General features: G+C 39.8%; 1 long non-coding RNA gene across 1 annotated transcript in view; it reads right to left on the bottom strand.

Annotated features, from left to right (window-relative positions):
- LOC118914917 (uncharacterized) overlaps positions 1-17,844 on the bottom strand; it is a 44,637-nt gene extending 26,793 nt beyond the window's left edge. Inside the window, exon 1 of the long non-coding RNA XR_005025800.2 lies at positions 17,527-17,844. This is a non-coding gene — a long non-coding RNA (uncharacterized LOC118914917). The remainder of the gene's footprint in view (positions 1-17,526) is intronic.
- Between the last annotated feature and the right edge of the window lie 1,710 nt (positions 17,845-19,554).

The raw sequence follows: 19,554 nt of genomic DNA, 5'->3' as shown, positions 1-19,554 counted from the left end.
AAAATAAAAATACCATACACTTTAGTAACTCCACTTTTAGGTCATTTCCCTGAAGAAAACAAAAACCTTAATTCAAAAAGATACATGCACCCCTATGTTTATGGCCACATTATTTATAATAGCCAAGTTATGGAAGCAAACTAAGTGTCCATCAGTAGATAAATGAATTAAGAAGATGTGAAACATATACATAATGGACTATTATTCAGCCATAAAAAAAGAATGAAATCCGCCATTTGTGACAACATGGATGGACCCAGAGGGTATTATGCTAAGTGAAATAAGACAGAGAAAAACAACTACAATTTGATTTCAATTATTGTGGTATCTAAACAACAAATCAAATGAACAAATAAACAACCCAGAAACAAAGACTCATAAATACGAGAACAAACTAGTGGTTGCCAGAGGGGAAAGAAAAGTGGGTGGGTGAAACAGGTGAAGGGGATTAAGAAGTACAGACTTTCATTTATAAAATAAATAAGTCATGGGGATGAAAGGTACAACATGGGGAATATAGTCATTAATATTGTAATAATATGTAATAATATGTAATAATATGGTGCTAAATGGTAACTACACTTATAATGGTAAGTATTTTGTAATGTATATAAATGCCAAATCAATTTTTAAAAAAAGAAAAATGGGGCATACATTGAATCAAACTAATTACACCTTAGTTAATTTAGAAATATCACAGAAAATTAGATTCTGTAAGGTTAACGTCAGGAAAAATGACAATATCCAAATAATTAAAATATATAGGACTCTATAGTCAAAGGTGGAGGAAAGAGTAAAGAGCTTGGAAAATTTGGAGGAAAACACAGAAAGAAGATCATATTACTTTCAAACCTGAGCATACTCCTGAGAAAAAGTCTCTGTTTTTCATCATTTCTTTACTCACTTTTGGCTGAAGCAAATCAAGGTCATCCACTCAGGGAATAAATGGATGTGCTCTGAGGTATTTACCAAATCTTCAGTAGCACAAGTGGTACTGCTAAGGAAAATTATTCCAACTGTCTGACTCAGACATCAGCCTGCATTTTGACTCCCTGTGGCCATCTGGTTGAAATGATTTTATAATGATTTTTCAAGAGAGCATTTAAAGTCTGTATCTCATCTCAAGGAAAAAGAGGATGTATTTGTTTTCTGCCTTGAATCAGTAATGTGCTTGACTTTGTAAAGATTGCATAAAGAGAACACTTACCTATAGTCTCTTAAAAATTAATCCTCATTGCATCCCTGTTCTGTCCAAATTCCCAGTGATTGTTTGAAGACCAATTTGGCATCCTTTCCTTACCTACTTCTACCATAGTACATTCTGAAATTATAATATCAGAGCTCATTATGCTTTTGCAGTATAATGAGATACATCAGTAAACCCCTGGTTATTACCCATTTATTCAATAAACTTTGCTTGAGGACCTACCATGTGCCAGGTAATGTGTTGGGTTCTAGGTGAGACAGCGACCTTGGGTTTAGTCAGAGTAGGGTGAGGGCCTCCGGTGGGGGGGAAAGCTGGGCGGAATATTTACAGTCAGAGCAATGTAACAATGGGCAAAGAAGTCCCTATTGAAACTCTGTGCTAAGCATTATGCAAAGTCAAGGTCATACTAATTCTCTAGGGAAAGATACCAGACTAAGAATACAGACATCTTCAGTGAGATCAGTTAAAGGTCAAAAGGCCAGGAGCAACTTGGCCTGGAATGTTTGAGTGTTCTGCAAGGGTATCAGCATAACCTGTGACTTCACTGTCAGCCCTGGCAATCAGACTATGACCCAGCCCACCTTGAGGACAGGGCAGGTGATACCCTAAGCCTTTTTTGATGTTCTTGAAAAATCCTCAACTGCCTATAAAACCCCCTAGACAACACACCACTACGGGCTCTCTTGTCCCCTCCTGGCTTGAGCCAGGAGCTCTTTCCTCTTACTTTATTTCTAAATAAAAGCCTGTACCTTGCTCTCCTACCTTGAATGTTTGTGAAGCTCATTCTTCGACTTTGTGAACAAGAACCCCGGCATGACAGGGATCCAAAAACGGATAAAAGAGGTCGTTATCTTTGAAGTGGTCACTGCTAGAGAGGATATAGATAGATAGGTAAGCAGATAAATAGTTCATTGATGTACTCATATCATCAACAATATCAGTAGCTACTATGCTCCAGGTATTCATGTTGGATGCTAGGCATATGAGGATAAAAATGAGCTCTTCACCAAAAAAGTAATACTATCCAGGTAAAGCAAAGATAAACATTTTTTTTAAGTAGTTTAAAAATAAGGAGGAAATGAGCATTCTGAAATGAGCTATGTGGCGGTGAGATCATCTGGAAAAAACCTATGTCTTTGGATATGGGACAAAAGAACATGAAGGCAGCAATCAGCAAGATAGAAAATGGGAAGAGAAGAAGAAAAATACCCAGCTCTGCCGGGTGAATTAGCCCCCTAACAATGTCCCCATATGGCTTTGAGGAAGCAGGCCAATCAAGGTCACTGTGTTCTCTTTTGAAATGTTTCCATGAGTTGCATTAATGCTACAAGATTACCAAATCATTTATGTGATAATCAAGACTGGGTATTGAGGGATGAGAATGGGGAGAAATGGTGGTTAATAGCTGATCGTAAAATCATCCTAACATAATTGTTCTGGCAAGAAATACCAACTGCTTTTTCAACATATCCTTATACTTATGTACTTTTTTCTTTGTTATCATTAATATACAATTACATGAGCACCATTGTGGTTATAGATTCCCCCATTATCAAGTCCCCACCATATACCCCATTACAGTCACTGTCCATCAGTGTAGTAAAATGCAATAGAGTCACTACTTGTCTTCTCTGTGCTATACTGCCTTCCCTGTGCCCCTATACATTAGGTGTGCTAATTGTAATGCCCCTTATTCCCCTTATCCTGGTATACCCATGTACTTTTATGCCAACCCAGTACCATCCTTCATATTTACTAAACTTTGGGGTTTACATTGACTTCCAATTATTTCACATGAATAACACTCTTAATTAGTATAAGCACAAGTCCTTTGTTTCCTCTGAAACACTGCCAAGTTCAGCTTTCCCCTCAGCAAGGGGAAACTTAATTAACATTTTGTTAATTTCTAGAACTGTTTCAACTTGCCCTTCTCTGGGGTTTCCACCTGCTCAGAAAAGGAGGAAAGAGTTCATAAATAAAGAATACAGTAGATGAGTATAAAAAAAAATTAACACAGAACTAATCCGATTCTCAGGATGATTCAGAAAACCTAGACATTTTTGGAAACTACTCTGGCAAGTTGTAGATGAAGTATTAAGCCATACATAACAGGGAAAGGGGAGCTGTGAGATAGCCTGCAATCCCTCTGTTACCCCGTAGCTCCCATGCCTCTTTAAGCCAGTCCTGGCCTCTGCTGCTCTAGGAAAGCTAGATGTAGTTGAAATGCAAATAGGAACAAAAAAGTTAATTTTTAGCTTTTAAGCTTACAGGGCTGAAGTCCTGCCATTTACGCAATAGATTTGGATTTACCTTGCGCTAAACCAAGAGGAATTTTTATCTGGGGTGGGCTAACCTAAACAGGTTAGCCCCTTAAAAGGCCTTTGCAGTAGGGAGAGATTAGAAGCAAAAGAGATCACTATTGGAGGAAGCAAATGGCCATGTTGTGAGGAGGGCCTTTGAAGGGACCATATGGCAAGGATCTGAGGGCAGCACTAGCTGAGAGTGACCCTGGGCTAGCAGCCAGCAAGAAAATAAGGACATCAGTCATAGAAACACAAGGAAATGAATTCTGCCAAAAGCCTGAGTGAGCTGAGAAGCAGATGCTTCCCCAGAACCTCCAGGTGAGAATACCACCTGGCCAACCTCTTGATTTCAGCCTTGTAAGACAGTGGGCAGTGGGCCCAGCTAAACTGTGCCCAGACTTCTGACCCATATAAATTGAGGAATAACATAGGGGTGTTGTTTTATGCACCTAGGTTTGTGATTATTTGTTATGCAGCAATAGAAAACTAGCTCACACAGCCAGGACTGAGAGGACACAGTATTGGACCCTGAAGCTGAGCACTGGAGGGAACGTGGGAAACAAATCTGTGGATGCCAGCACAGAGGGGACACCGAAGGCTCAGCAGGACAAGCGCTTCCTCAGGGGACAGAAGCAAAGACCTGGACACAGTTCACTCGCACAGAAGCCTCCCACCTATTTGCGATGGCATTCACGCCTCTCCCTGAGCCAAGCTCAACAGCAACTCCAGGAGCAAGAAAGTTGTGGAGAGAGGTGTTGAAAACCTTAGATTTGATTGAGTTTAAACTTGAAATGTGTGAGAAAAATGTCAGAAGTGATTGAGTTCATTTCTCAATTATTGGGGTAAGATTTCTGCCTCAGACAGAATAGGGCCTCAGAGTACATCTTTCAGTTATGGGGGAAGGGAGAGGCTTCACTTTTACATGGTCCAGTCCGTGGTGTGTGAAATCCACCTCCACACCTCCACCCTACATCTTCAGACAGGGTTTTGCATTAATGGTCAGGATCACCCCAGAGAAACAGTCAGGCTAAAAATAATCTCTTCTCCCAATCATTGTTATCCTGAGAAATCAGTTTAAAATGGACATCAGGAGCAGCCTTAAAAAGTTGTCTCAACGAAGGGAGCCAAGATGGTGGTGTGAGTAGAGCAGCAGAAATCTCCTCCCAAAACCACATATATCTATGAAAATATAACAAAGACAACTCTTCCTAGAATAGAGACCAGACGACACAGGATAACAGCCAGACCACATCCACACCTGCGAGAACCCAGCGCCTCCCAAAGGGGGTAAGATACAAGCCCCGGCCCCGCGGGAGCCGAGCGCCCCTCCCCCCAGCTCCCAGCGGGAGAAGAGTAGGCAGAGCGGGAGGGAGACGGAGCCCAGGACTGCCGAACACCCAGCCCCAGCCATCCGGACCAGAGCGCAGACACAGTGTGTGCGCGGGGCCCTGGATTCTAGGGAAACAGGGCAGCAAGAATGGTGAGCGGGTACCGGAGGCCTGGAGCCGGAGGACATAAGAAAAGCGAGCGGCCATTTCTTTTTTTTTCTTTTTTTCTTTTGTTGTTTTGTTTTGGCGAGCACTTTTTGGAAGTCTTAAGGCGACAGGGACCCCAATACTAGGGAAACAGGGCAGCAAGACCAGCGAGCGGGTATCGGAGGCTGGCGCTGGAAAACAAAAGAAAAGTGAGCAGCCATTTTTTTTTTTGGCCAGCGCTTTTTGGAAGTCTTAAAGGGATAGGGACCCCAATACTAAGGAAACAGGGCACCTAGACCAGTGAGCAGATGCCTGAGGCTGGCACCAGGGAAGAAAGAAAAACGAGTGGCGATTTTTTGTTTTTTTTTTTTATTTAAAAAAAATTTTTTTTTTTTTTTGTGATTGTTGTTTTGTTTTGGCAGGTGCTTTTTGGAAGTCTTAAAGGGATAGGGACCCCAATACTAGGGAAACAGGGCACCTAGACTGGTGAGCAGATGCCTGAGGCTGGCACCAGGGAATAAAGAAAAACGAGTGGCGATTTTTTGTTTTTTTTTTTATTTAAAAAAAATTTTTTTTTTTTTTGAGATTGTTGTTTTGTTTTGGCGGGTGCTTTTTGGAAGTCTTAAAGGGGCAGGGCAAGACACTTAATCCAGAGGTAGGGAATCCGGGGATCTCTGGGCACCCTGATCAACTGGGCTGCAGGGAGCACAGAGGCCCCTTAAGGAGATAAATAGCCTCCCGGCCACTCCCCCTCCAACACGACTCCACCACTTTGGAGCAGTAGCCCAAGTCAGGCCATGCCCACAGCAACAGCGGAGATTAACTCCATAGCAGCCGGGCAGGAAGCAGAAGCCCTGTCTGCCCGCAGCTGCCCAGCACAAGCCACTAGAGGCCGCTGTTCTCCCAGGAGAGGAGGACCACAAACCAACAAGAAGGGAAGTTCTTCCAGCCGTCACTTGTCCCAGCTCTGCAAACTATTCCTCTCACCATGAAAAGACAAAATTACAGGCACACCAAGATAACAGAGACTCCAGAGAAGGAGAAAGACCTAACCAGTCTTCCTGAAAAAGAATTCAAAATAAAAATCATAAACATGCTGACAGAGATGCAGAGAAATAAGCAAGAGATATGGGATGAAGTCAGGAGGGAGATCACAGATGCCAGAAAGGAGATTACAGAAATGAAACAAACTCTGGAAGAGTTTATAAGCAGAATGGATAGGATGCAAGATGCCATTGATGGAATTGAAACCAGAGAACAGGAACGCATAGAAGCTGACATAGAGAGAGACAAAAGGATCTCCAGGAATGAAACAATACTAAGAGAACTGTGTGACCAATCCAAAAGGAACAATATCTGTATTATAGGGGTACCAGAAGAAGAAAAGAGAGGAAGAGGAAAAGGGATGGAAAGTATCTTGGAAGAAATAATTGCTGAAAACTTCCCCAAACTGGGGGAGGAAATAATCGAACAGACCACGGAAATACACAGAACCCCCAACAGAAAGGATCCAAGGAGGACAACACCAAGACACATAATAATTAAAATGGCAAAGATCAAGCACAAAGAAAGAGTTTTAAAGGCAGCTAGAGAGAAAAAGGTCACCTATAAAGGAAAACCCATCAGGCTAACGTCAGACTTCTCGACAGAAACCCTACAGGCCAGAAGAGAATGGCATGATATATTTAATGCAATGGAACAGAACGGCCTTGAACCAAGAATACTGTATCCAGCACGACTATCATTTAAATATGATGGCGGGATTAAACAATTCCAAGACAAGCAAAAGCTGACGGAATTTGCTTCCCACAAACCACCTCTACAGGACATCTTACAGGGACTGCTCTAGATGGGAGCACTCCTAGAAAGAGCACAGAACAAAACACCCAACATATGAAAAATGGAGGAGGAGGAATAAGAAGGGAGAGAAGAAAAGAATCTCCAGACAGTGTATACAGCATCTCAATTAGCGAGCTAAGTTAGGCAGTAAGATACTAAAGAGGCTAACCTTGAACCTTTGGTAACCACGAATTTAAAGCCTGCAATGGCAATAAGTACATATCTTTCAATACTCACCCTTAATGTAAATGGACTGAATGCACCAATCAAAAGACACAGAGTAATAGAATGGATTAAAAAGCAAGACCCATCTATATGCTGCTTACAAGAAACTCACCTCAAACCCAAAGACATGCAAAGACTAAAAGTCAAGGGATGGAAAAACATATTTCAGGCAAACAACAGCGAGATGAAAGCAGGTGTTGCAGTACTAATATCTGACAAAATAGATTTCAAAACAAAGAAAGTAACAAGAGATAAAGAAGGACACTACATAATGATAAAGGGCTTCGTCCAACAAGAGGATATAACCATTCTAAATATATATGCACCCAACACAGGAGCACCAGCATATGTGAAACAAATACTAACAGAACTAAAGGGGGAAATAGACTGCAGTGCATTCATTCTAGGAGGCTTCAACACACCACTCACCCCAAAGGATAGATCCACCAGGCAGAAAATAAGTAAGGACACGGAAGCACTGAACAACACAGTAGAGCAGATGGACCTAAAAGACATCTATGGAACTCTACATCCAAAAGCAACAGGATATACATTCTTCTCAAGTGCACATGGAACATTCTCCAGAATAGACCACATACTAGGCCACAAAAAGAGCCTCAGCAAAATCCAAAATATTGAAATTCTACCAACCAACTTTTCAGACCACAAAGGTATAAAACTAGAAATAAATTCTACAAAGAAAACAAAAAGGCTCACAAACACATGGAGGCTTAATAATATGCTCCTAAAAAATCAATGGATCAACGAACAAATTAAAATAGAGATAAGGGAATATATAGAAACAAATGACAACAATAACACAAAGCCCCAACTTCTGTGGGACGCAGCAAAAGCAGTCTTAAGAGGAAAGTATATAGCGATCCAGGCACACTTGAAGATATAAGAACAATCCCAAATGAATAGTCTAACATCTCAATTATCAAGATTGGAAAAAGAAGAACAAATAAGGCCTAAAGTCAGCAGAAGGAGGGACATAATAAAGATCAGAGAAGAAATAAATAAAATTGAAAAGAATAAAACAATAGCAAAAATCAATGAAACCAAGAGCTGGTTCTTTGAGAAAATAAACAAAATAGACAAGCCTCTAGCCAAACTTATTAAGAGAAAAAGAGAATCAACACAAATCAACAGAACCACAAATGAGAACAGAAAAATCACGACAGACTCCACAGAAATACAAAGAATTACTAAAGACTACTATGAAAACCTGTATGCCAACAAGCTGGATAACCTAGAAGAAATGGACAACTTCCTAAAAAAATACAACCTTCCAAGACTGACCAATGAAGAAACACAAAAGTTAAACAAACCAATTACGAGCAAAGAAATTGAAATGGTAATCAAAAAACGACCCAAGAACAAAACACACAGGCCGGACGGATTTACCTCGGAATTTCATCAGACACACAGAGAAGACATAATACCCATTCTTCTTAAAGTTTTCCAAAAAATAGAAGAGGAGGGAATACTCCCAAAGTCATTCTATGAAGCCAACATCACCCTAATACCAAAACCAGGCAAAAACCCCACCAAAAAAGAAAATTACAGACCAATATCCCTGATGAACGTAGATGCAAAAATACTCAACAAAATATTAGCAAACCGAATTCAAAAATACATCAAAAGGATCATATACCATGATCAAGTGGGATTCATCTCAGGAATGCAAGGATGGTACAACATTACAAAATCCATCAACATCATCCACCACATCAACAAAAAGAAAGACAAAAACCACATGATCATCTCCATAGATGCTGAAAAAGCATTTGACAAAATTCAACAACCATTCATGATAAAAACTCTCAGCAAAATGGGAATAGAGGGCAAGTACCTCAACATAATAAAGGTATATGATAAACCCAAAGCCAACATTATACTGAACAGCAAGAAGCTGAAAGCTTTTCTTCTGAGATCGGGAACTAGACAGGGATGCCGACTCTCCCCACTGTTATTTAACATAGTACTGGAGGTCCTAGCCATGGCAATCAGACAAAACAAAGAAATACAAGGAATCCAGATTGGTAAAGAAGAAGTTAAACTGTCACTATTTGCAGATGACATGATATTGTACATAAAAAACCCTAAAGACTCCACCCCAAAACTACTAGAACTGATATCGGAATACAGCAAGGTTGCAGGATACAAAATTAACACACAGAAATCTATAGCTTTCCTATACACTAACAATGAACCAATAGAAAGAGAAATCAGGAAAACAATTCCATTCAGAATTGCATCAAAAAGAATAAAATACCTGGGAATAAATCTAACCAAAGAAGTGAATGACCTATACTCTGAAAACTACAAGCCACTCTTAAGAGAAATTAAAGGGGACACTAACAAATGGAAACTCATCCCATACTCGTGGCTAGGAAGAAATAATATCGTCAAAATGGCCATCCTGCCCAAAGCAATATACAGATTTGATGCAATCCCTATGAAACTACCAGCAACATTCTTCAATGAACTGGAACAAATAATTCAAAAATTCATATGGAAACACCAAAGACCCCGAATAGCCAAAGCAATCCTGAGAAAGAAGAATAAAGTAGGGGGGATCTCACTCCCCAATTTCAAGCTCTACTGTAAAGCCATAGTAATCAAAACAGTTTGGTACTGGCACAAGAACAGAGCCACAGACCAGTGGAACAGACTAGAGACTCCAGACATTAACCCAAATATATATGGTCAATTAATATTTGATAAAGGAGCCATGGACATACAATGGCGAAATGACAGTCTCTTCAACAGATGGTACTGGCAAAACTGGACAGCTACATGTAGGAGAATGAAACTGGACCATTGTCTAACCCCATATACAAAAGTAAATTCAAAATGGATCAAAGACCTGAATGTAAGCCATGAAACCATTAAACTCGTGGAAAAAAACATAGGCAAAAACCTCCTAGACATAAACATGAGTGACCTCTTCTTGAACATATCTCCCCAGGCAAGGAAAACAACAGCAAGAATGAAGAAGTGGGACTATATTAAGCTGAAAAGTTTCTATACAGCAAAAGACACCATCAATAGAACAAAAAGGAATCCTACAGTCTGGGAGAATATATTTGAAAATGACAGATCCGATAAAGGCTTGACGTCCAAAATATATAAAGAGCTCACCCACCTCAACAAACAAAAAACAAACAATCCACTTAAAAAATGGGCAGAGGAACTGAACAGACAGTTCTCCAAAAAAGAAATACAGATGGCCAACAGACACATGAAAAGATGCTCCACATCGCTAATTATCAGAGAAATGCAAATTAAAACTACAATGAGGTATCACCTCACACCAGTAAGGATGGCTGCCATCCAAAAGACAAACAACAACAAATGTTGGCGAGGCTGTGGAGAAAGGGGAACTCTCCTACACTGCTGGTGGGAATGTAAGTTAGTTCAACCATTGTGGAAAGCAGTATGGAGGTACATCAAAATGCTCAAAACAGACTTACCATTTGACCCAGGAATTCCACTCCTAGGAATTTACCCTAAGAACGCAGCAATCAAGTTTGAGAAAGACAGATGCACCCCTATGTTTATTGCAGCACTATTTACAATAGCCAAGAATTGGAAGCAACCTAAATGTCCATCAATAGATGAATGGATAAAGAAGATGTGGTACATATACACAATGGAATACTACTCAGCCATAAGAAGAGGGCAAATCCTACCATTTGCAGCAACATGGATGGAGCTGGAGGGTATTATGCTCAGTGAAATAAGCCAAGCAGAGAAAGAGAAATACCAAATGATTTCACTCATCTGTGGAGTATAAGAACAAAGGAAAAACTGAAGGAACAAAACAGCAGCGGAATCACAGAACCCAAGAATGGACTAACAGGTACCAAAGGGAAAGGGACTGGGGAGGATGGATGGGTAGGGAGGGATAAGGGGGGGAGGAATAAGGGGGGTATTAAGATCAGCATGCATAGGGTGGGGTGGGAGAAAGGGGAGGGGAGTACAACACAGAGAAGACAAGTAGTGATTCTACAACATTTAGCTATGCTGATGGACAGTGACTCTAAAGGGGTTTATTGCGGGGACCTGGTATAGGGGAGAGCCTAGTAAACATAATATTCTTCATGTTATATAGATTAAAGATAACAAAAAAAAAAAAAAGAAAACAGTGATTACTCCATGATAGGATAAAACTAACTGTAAATCAACGATTAATGCATGCTTTAAATATCCTTAACTTTGATCACTTAAAGTGTGTCAGATGATCGGCTATGGAGGTACACTTTTCTGATAATATTCCTTTCTCTCAGAAAAAAAAATAAAGTAGTTACTGTGTGGTGACCTCCAGTGAGTTCTACACAATGGTATAAAGGGCAGATCAAAGTGTGGGCAAAGGGTCTGTTTGTATTTATACAGAGGATCAAAGCCTAATTTGGCTACCCAGAAAATGAACTAAGATGAAGAAGAACTTCCAACATCAGCACTCTCTGGAAGAGTCATACCAGAAGATGATCATCAAAAAACCTCAACAAAGATCCAGGTGATGCTGCAGTTGTAGCTGCATTCACCCCACCGGTTCCTGGACTTGCCATTGGAATGAAGAAGGAGATATCTAAGCTGGCCTGTGCATACAGTAAAACAACAAATTTGACTGGATCTACACTGTTGGAACTCAACCAAGAATTAGGAGAAGTGCAAGTTCTAGCGCTCCAAAATCTTACAACTACAGACTATCTACTGTTAAAAGAACATATGGGATGTGAACAGTTCCCAGGAATAGGCTGTTTTAATTTGTCTGATTTCTCTCAGATTGTTCAAGTACAGTTGGACAACATCCATCATATCACAGACAAATTTTCACAAATGCCTAGGGTGCCTAAATGGTTTTCTTGGCCTCACTGGAGATGGCTGGTAATTATAGATCTGCTTTGGTTATGTAACTGTATTCCTATTATGTTAATGTGTGTGTGCAATTTAATTAGTAGTTTAAAAACTATACATGCTTAAGTTACTCTTCAAGAAGACATATCAAAGAAATAATCAATCTTCCCATGTTTTCTTCCATCTGCTACCTCTATAGCTTTTCTTCTTCCTTCCTAATTACAACCCTTAAATGGAATTCGTGCCTCATATTGAATTTACCAAGTATCATAATTCCTCCAAGTGCTAAAGATACCTCAAGACAAATGCTGGGCATAGAAGCCACAGGGCATAAATATGCAAAGAAGTAAAAAGCTAACCTTTTCAAACAATATTGCTTCTCTCTCACTTACCAACTTTACATCTCCCTGTATGGCCCCGGAAGATGACTGGTTAGCCAGAGACGGGTAAGATTCCTCAAGGGAGGAACAACCTAAGACAGGCACAGTCGCAGGGGGGCCATCAGGTGAGAAATTGGGGATCAACAGAGGTGAGGCTTAGAACCTCACCCCCCGTTCTGAGAGAAATCTTCTGCATCCGTGGATGTTTTATTGCCCTTGTATAGCTTGGATTAACACATAGTCTACAGGCACACACCTGATCATCTACATTTGCTCTCTTACAACACTAAATTAAGTTTTCTACCTTTATCTTACAGCTACCTATCACTTCAGCATTTTATTAAAAATAATAATAATAATAATAATAATAAAGGTATAAATGTGGGATACACATATAAATCAAGTATAAAAATCAAACGAATATTCATATTTGACCTGATTGTTTATAGTTCATAATGCGTGATCAAAACCGAATGTTTCTGTGATGACTGCCCTTGCACTGTTCACCATGTAAGAACTTATTCACTAAGTAAGAATTTGTTCACCATGTAAGAACTTGTTTGTTATACTTTGGAAGATTGGAGACTGTTGAGAAATAGGCATGGGGTTGAAAAATGATTGTGCATTGAGTCCCCTATACAGAATTTTATTGTTGTTAACAACCATTTGATCAATAAATATAAGATATGCCCTCTCAAAAAAAAAAGTTGTCTCAGTTGTAAATGGTGGAATAAAGCCAGGATGCAGAGCCGTGCCCATTCCAAACCTAACAAAATGAACACCAGATGAAAAAAAAAATCAGCGCTCAAAGGAAGGGCTACAACTTCAAGGCTATGTCTGAAATAGTGACTAGACAGAAATAGAAGATTCCAGGAATCAAAGTAGGTTTCCTCCTTGGGCACTCTCTCTTACCCTCAGTCATCCCCTGCCCGACTCCCCAGGCAATCCACAGGACAAAAGGCAAGATGACAAAATCCTGGGAAAAGTGTACTGATATCTTCAATGAGTCAAGAAGCAAATAGAGAGGGAATACAGCAGCTTAGGAAATACCCAGAAGACAAGAGATTTTTTTTCACTGTAAACATTGCTTCTAGCCAAAAAAAGCAAGCAAATGAGAAGTCTACCCAAAATATGTAAATAACATCCAAAAAAAACCTAGAAGAAAAATAATGCAATAAAAAAATGAATAAAATACACATCTCAAAAGAGAAGAAAAAATTATAAATAGGTAAAAACATCCTTATGCTAATTAGCAAGATGCGTTATAACAGCACAATAAGCCTTTATTTTATATCCAATAGATTGGTAAACATTAAAAGGCATAGCAATAACACACATGGGTAAGGATGTGAAGGAATGAGGATTCTCATAAACTGCCGGTGAAGGTGTGAACTGTAAGCCCTGGAAAGCAATTCAGCATTTTTAGGTCTGAGGAACTGATACCACATCTGTGTGTGCTGTTTTGACCATTTTGCCAAGTGGGCCTAAGGCTATTAGTTTTGAGTGGGCCCAGAGCTTAAGAAATCTCTGCAGCAGTCACAATGGAAAACAGTATGGAGTTTCCTCAGAAAGTTAAAAACAAATCTACCATATGATCCAGCAATTCTGCTTTTTGGTACTTACTAGAAGAAAATGAAAACACTAACTCAAAAACATATATGCAATGGCCATTGCAGCATTATTTATAATAGCCAAGATAGGGAAACAACATAAGTATCCATCAATGGATGACTGGATAAAGAAAATATAATAAATATATGTATATATATGCAGTGGAATATTATTCAACCGTAAAAAAGAAGATGATCCCACCATTTGTGACATCATGGAAATAACCTGAAGGTATCATGCCAAGTGAAATAAGTAGACAAAGACAAATACTGCATGATCTCACTAACATGTGGAACCCTAAAAATCAACTCACACAGACACAGATTGGTGGTTGTCAGAAGTCAGGAAAGGAGTGGGCAAAACAGGTAAAAGTGGTCAAAGGGTACAAATATCCAGTTATGAAATAAATAAGTCCTGGGAAAGTAATTTACAGCATGGTGACTATATTTAAAGAAAAAGAAAAACAGGGAAGAAGTCTCTGCTGGAGGTCTAAGCTTTGCCAAACTCCACCTTTTCCACTTACTGCTTGTTACCAGAAAACCCAGGGGAGCTCCATTTGTCGGTGGTACATAAGATGTGGCATAGAGTGTCTGGCAAGCTCTAATGAAAGAACCACAGCAAAGACCCCCAGTGTCCTCCTCTGACGATAACTATTCACCTTTTAAGAAACAGCTCCTAGCTTGCTACTAGGCCCATAGAGACTAAATGTTTTAACAAGACCCCAGCTGCCCATCATGTGCTATCTGATTCACTGGTTCAGTTATCCATCACTGCATAACAAATCACCCCAACACATCAGATAACAGTGTTCTCTTTGCAACAATCAGAAAGGAAAGATATAATCAGATGGTGATTTTTAAATCCCCTGATGGTTTTTAAATTACATTCACAAACTTTAATAATTCAACCAGGGAGTGCCTTCTGCTTCAATCTGCAATTTCCAAATTTTTATTGATATAGTTATGCCTGAACCATAGAAACTATAGCAACAAACTATAGTAAGAAATAAAAATAATCTTTTATTTCCTATATAAATCCTCTTTCCCAGAATTCCAGTACTTGAGAAAATTTTCAAACAGTTATTCTGAAATCATCATGTAAATACAAATTAGTTTGCTGCTTATTCTCAAGTGAATCCTTACTAACAAATCAACCTGACAAACCTTGGCTGCAGAGAAAAATGGTAAATACCTCTAGTTTCTCCAGCATTTATCTCTCAGCTGCATTTTCCCCCAGACAATCACAAACATGGGCCTCTTGACAATGCATTTTAAACAAAAGGAGATAAATAGTTTGACAATAACCAGATCTGAACAAGTGACTGGTCTCCTGGTTCCCACAGTTGAGCTATGTACTCTCTTATATATCAGCATCTGGAGGCAACATTGATGCTACATCTGTACAGGCAGACATTGCTGAATAAGGTGAACAGAATAAACCAATTTATATATCCTCTGAGCAACCCCCAGTGACCAAAAAAAAATTTTTGATGAGATTTCCAGTTGAGATTTAGATTACTTAGCCAAGTTTAAAATGTTCCCAAACACAGCAGTCTACTAGAATTTCCAAGGTAAGAAGTAAGTAGTTCACTCCCATCCCATAATATCAGCAGAAATTTTAATTACTCTGTAGGCAAATCTTATCCTGGGCTTCATCCAACAGAAGTTACATATGAACCGTTATCAAGTCACTACCTCCGTTTAAATCATTTCCACTTCAAGGGGAATACAGCAAGGCAAAGGTTTCAGTCCTCTGGTGGGTCAGGCAATATCTCCCTGTTCTGTGAGCAGTCTTCAGCCCTCCAGAGACCATCGCACAGGTACCATCAGAACCAGTCTCATCACCTTGCTTCTTTGGTTCCTTGCATGGCCAGAAACACAGCAGTCCAGAACCCATTCTTCACTACTTGACCCACAACTTACCTTCCTATCCTTGTTGATTGTTAAATCATTGATTTCATTCTTGGCTCAGGCATGGGTTTCTTAAACCCCGGTCCCCCAGCCCTCTACCAGATACGTAAAATGGTCCTCTCTCCTTCACATGCTCAGATCCCCACACCCGATCCCTGCTTAGCACCACTCTGGCAGCATTTACACCCTGTAATGGAATTGTGGGGCTCCTCTTTTACATCATCAGCTCCCAGGACACTGTGCTTTGGTCACTTTGGTGAGCTCAGGGCTTAGCATAGGGCCTGACACATGACAGATTCTCAATGTGTTTGAATGCATAACTGGTTTCTTGGCCACAGCCCTGCATTTCATTTTTTAGTTAAGCTTCCCACCACACTTTCTTCCCCAAAGTTGGGACCTTTTACTTAAACACCGGCCTGGACTTCCCTTAGCAGCCCTACCTGGCCGAACAGCCACTGGGTCAAGACAGTGTGACATTCTGCTGCCCCCTCACCCCCATAGCCAGCTTTGTGCCTCCTTGGACCTTCCTCTTTGCCAAGCGAAAAACAAATGTGTCCCTGGACACACAGGGACCAGGTAGAAGAAGCAGTGCAAGTCTGTCGCACTGTTTGAACTGCAGCTCCAAGGAGTGCTGTCTGATCCGCCCAAGACCACGGGCGCAGTTGAACACCTGCCCAGTGGCAAGCATTATGCTATGCTTTACGTGCATCATCTCATTTAACCCTGTCAGCCCTGAGGAGGAGATCATCTCCACTCTCTAGATGAGAAAAGGAAGATTGGAATATTTCTGTAACTAACTAAAAATGGCATAGCTAAGAAAACACAGGGGTGGGGTTCACATCCATGTCTGTCCAACTTCAGCACCAATGCTAGTGCTGTTTCCACTACACCACTAAGCCCACCATAGTGGTCTTAAAAACTGGGCTTTACCAAGTATACCTAATACTCTTGAAACAATGAAAAACATATCTTCAAAACTGAAGACACTAAGACTAAGAAAAGGGTAAGGCTTGATAAATAAGGAAGAAAATCCTTTGGTCAAAGGAATTTAATAACAGTTAAGATAGGTATAATAAAGCGAAATGTAAATATGGATGAATTGGATTAATGGTGGTATAACACATTAATGAATCATAGTAAGATTTAAAATAATTAGGAAAATCAAACTGGTCTTCATGTATAAGAACCTCTGATTTTTTAAAAAACAACACTATTTGAACACAGAGAACACTACACAGGAACAGAGAGTTAACTAAAAAATTGTGGTAGTTTTTCCCACTCTGCTTTTTCAAGCACACAAACTGTCTCATTAGTTGTGAATATTAAATAACCCAGGCCAGAAGTGACTAGCACACAAATTACTGTGCAACACAAAATGTTCTCCTACAATCAGATGACTGAGCGAGATTAATCAGAGAAAGCATTTTCACTTTCAGATAATCTTCAAATACTTACCTAGAGAAAGTATTTAACTATTTCCTTGATCAATTCACAGATAATGGTACAGACAAAATTTACATGAGGGAAAGAGATGATGTTTTAAAAAGAGCTACTGTTCTAATATATAAATCTGGACTCCTTCATCTAACTCCAAGTCACCTCTGATTTACCTCCTCTCCCCAAGACCCTTCCCCAATTATCTGACTGCCTTGATTTATTGCCAGCATTTTTTTTTTTATTCACTTATTCAAACATTCCAGCCATACTGACCTTCTCAAACATGCTGCTCTTTCCCATGTCAAAGCCTTCATTCCTTCTGCTTCAGTCTCAGCAACACATCCCTCACTCGGCTGCCTCCTTATCCTTCAGGTCCCAGCCTGAGTGTTACTTCCTTGGTAGGGCCTTTCCTGAACACTTAAATGTGAAGTCCTCTCCCACGCTATTCTCTCCTGCTGCAACCATCTCTTTTCCATCAAAGTACTGGCCGCTCTAGAAAGATACACTCCTGGGTGAGTTTACTTGCTTACTCTCTCCTACATTAACTCTCTGAGAGGAATCTTGTTACTGTATTCACACTGTTTATCCCAGCATCTAGCATACTGCCCAGCAGTTAGTAGGAGCTCAGAAATATTTCCTAATAGTGAACATACAAGTGTCAAATTAAGGGGAGCCATTCAGGCTAGAGATTTAGATTTAGGAATCATTTGGATGGTATCAAAAGCCATGAGGCTTACATTACAGAAATGTTCCCGAAATGTGTGTAAATATTTGTATTTACGAATTGCCAATTTATGAAAGGCAACTGGAGAATGTGTTGTTTTCAGGTCTGTTGTGAAACGTTTTGTAAAGAAAATCACACTATATTTTATCTCTTAAGTAGTCTTCTTGGTCCTATATAAAATTACTTCATGTCAAGTGCAGTTATATCACAGGGGTAAAGTCAGACCTAAATTTGAAAAACATTATTTGCTAAGTGAATCAAAATATATGATATCCCTGTCTCTTACCAACTAAGTCCTCTATCAGAAAAAACATTATCCCCAAACACACCTTTTCCATTACGTGGTGACTGATTCCAAGCAAACCATCCTTTTCTAGTCCTGCACAGTGAGTTTCAATTAAGGTAGATTTTATTTAATGAAATATTTTCAGAAGTCTCACTTTAATTCATTTTCCCATCCATATAAATTATCTTTTTTGACAAAAATCTTAATAATCTTGATAATAAGAATTGACTTTAATCTACATGTCAATATATATACTCTGAAGCTAAGGCTTGATATACTTTTTTAAATTAATTTTTCAACAGTATCAGAAAACAATATATATATATGTTCGATTCATTCTTTTTTATAATTTATTATATGTTACATATATATCTATATGTGGATATATAATATCTATATGTAGGTACATAATATAATTTGGGTTTTGCAACCATGTCTGCCACTTTTCATTACACTGCTGCTTTAGAACCATCTGATTTACTCACTGCTGCCCCCTCATCCCTTCTATCCAATCCATCACCAACTCCCGAGATCTTAATTTGCTAAACGTCTCTGGAATCCATTCACTCCTCTCCATCTCTCTACCCCTTCCGCCAGGCCCCTTCCTCTCTGGCTGGAGAGTCCTGCAGAATCTCCTAGCTGGTCCCCCTACACCCATTCGGGCCTCCAGAGCGCGGCCAGAGTGCTCTTTCAGGTTCTGCTCATTCTGTCCCCACTGTGCCATGCCAGTCTGCTTCCCACACGTGCTCTGCTTGCTGCCCAACTATGCCGACTTCAGAGCTACCCAGACACCACACACTCCCTCGCTTCACACCTGCTCTTCCCTAGGCCAATCCATTCTTACTTACCTCTTTGTCTAATCCTTCTTTTTCCTTCATATTTCAGCTCAAGCATCACTACCTCAGGGAAGGTTCAACTAACTCAGTCAAATCCCTGTGTTTCAGACTTGCAGAAGACCATAAGCCTCTACTTCAGGGCATGCATTACAGTTGTACAGTTAATTATCTTTAACCCCCAACCAGCCTATAAACCCGAGAAAGGGACCATATCTGCATTTGTTTACCTTCCTATCCCCAGCATTTAGACCCTCAATAAAATATTGTGGGAGCTCTGATTATTTTACAAAAAAAAGTAAGTATTTAATGAAACGGTTTTTATTTTACAAAAAAGGAAGCAGAGGCTTGAAGAGGTTATGTAATTCATCCAGTGCAACATTGCTCCTAACTAATAGAGCTAAAAATTCAAACCCAGCTGAAACAAAAGGCAAAATGGCAAGAACAATATGATTACA

The sequence above is a fragment of the Manis pentadactyla genome, chromosome 4 (assembly GCF_030020395.1).
Source record: "Manis pentadactyla isolate mManPen7 chromosome 4, mManPen7.hap1, whole genome shotgun sequence".
NCBI classification, from domain to species: Eukaryota; Metazoa; Chordata; class Mammalia; order Pholidota; family Manidae; genus Manis; species Manis pentadactyla.
This window is presented reverse-complemented; position numbering and strand designations above follow the sequence as displayed.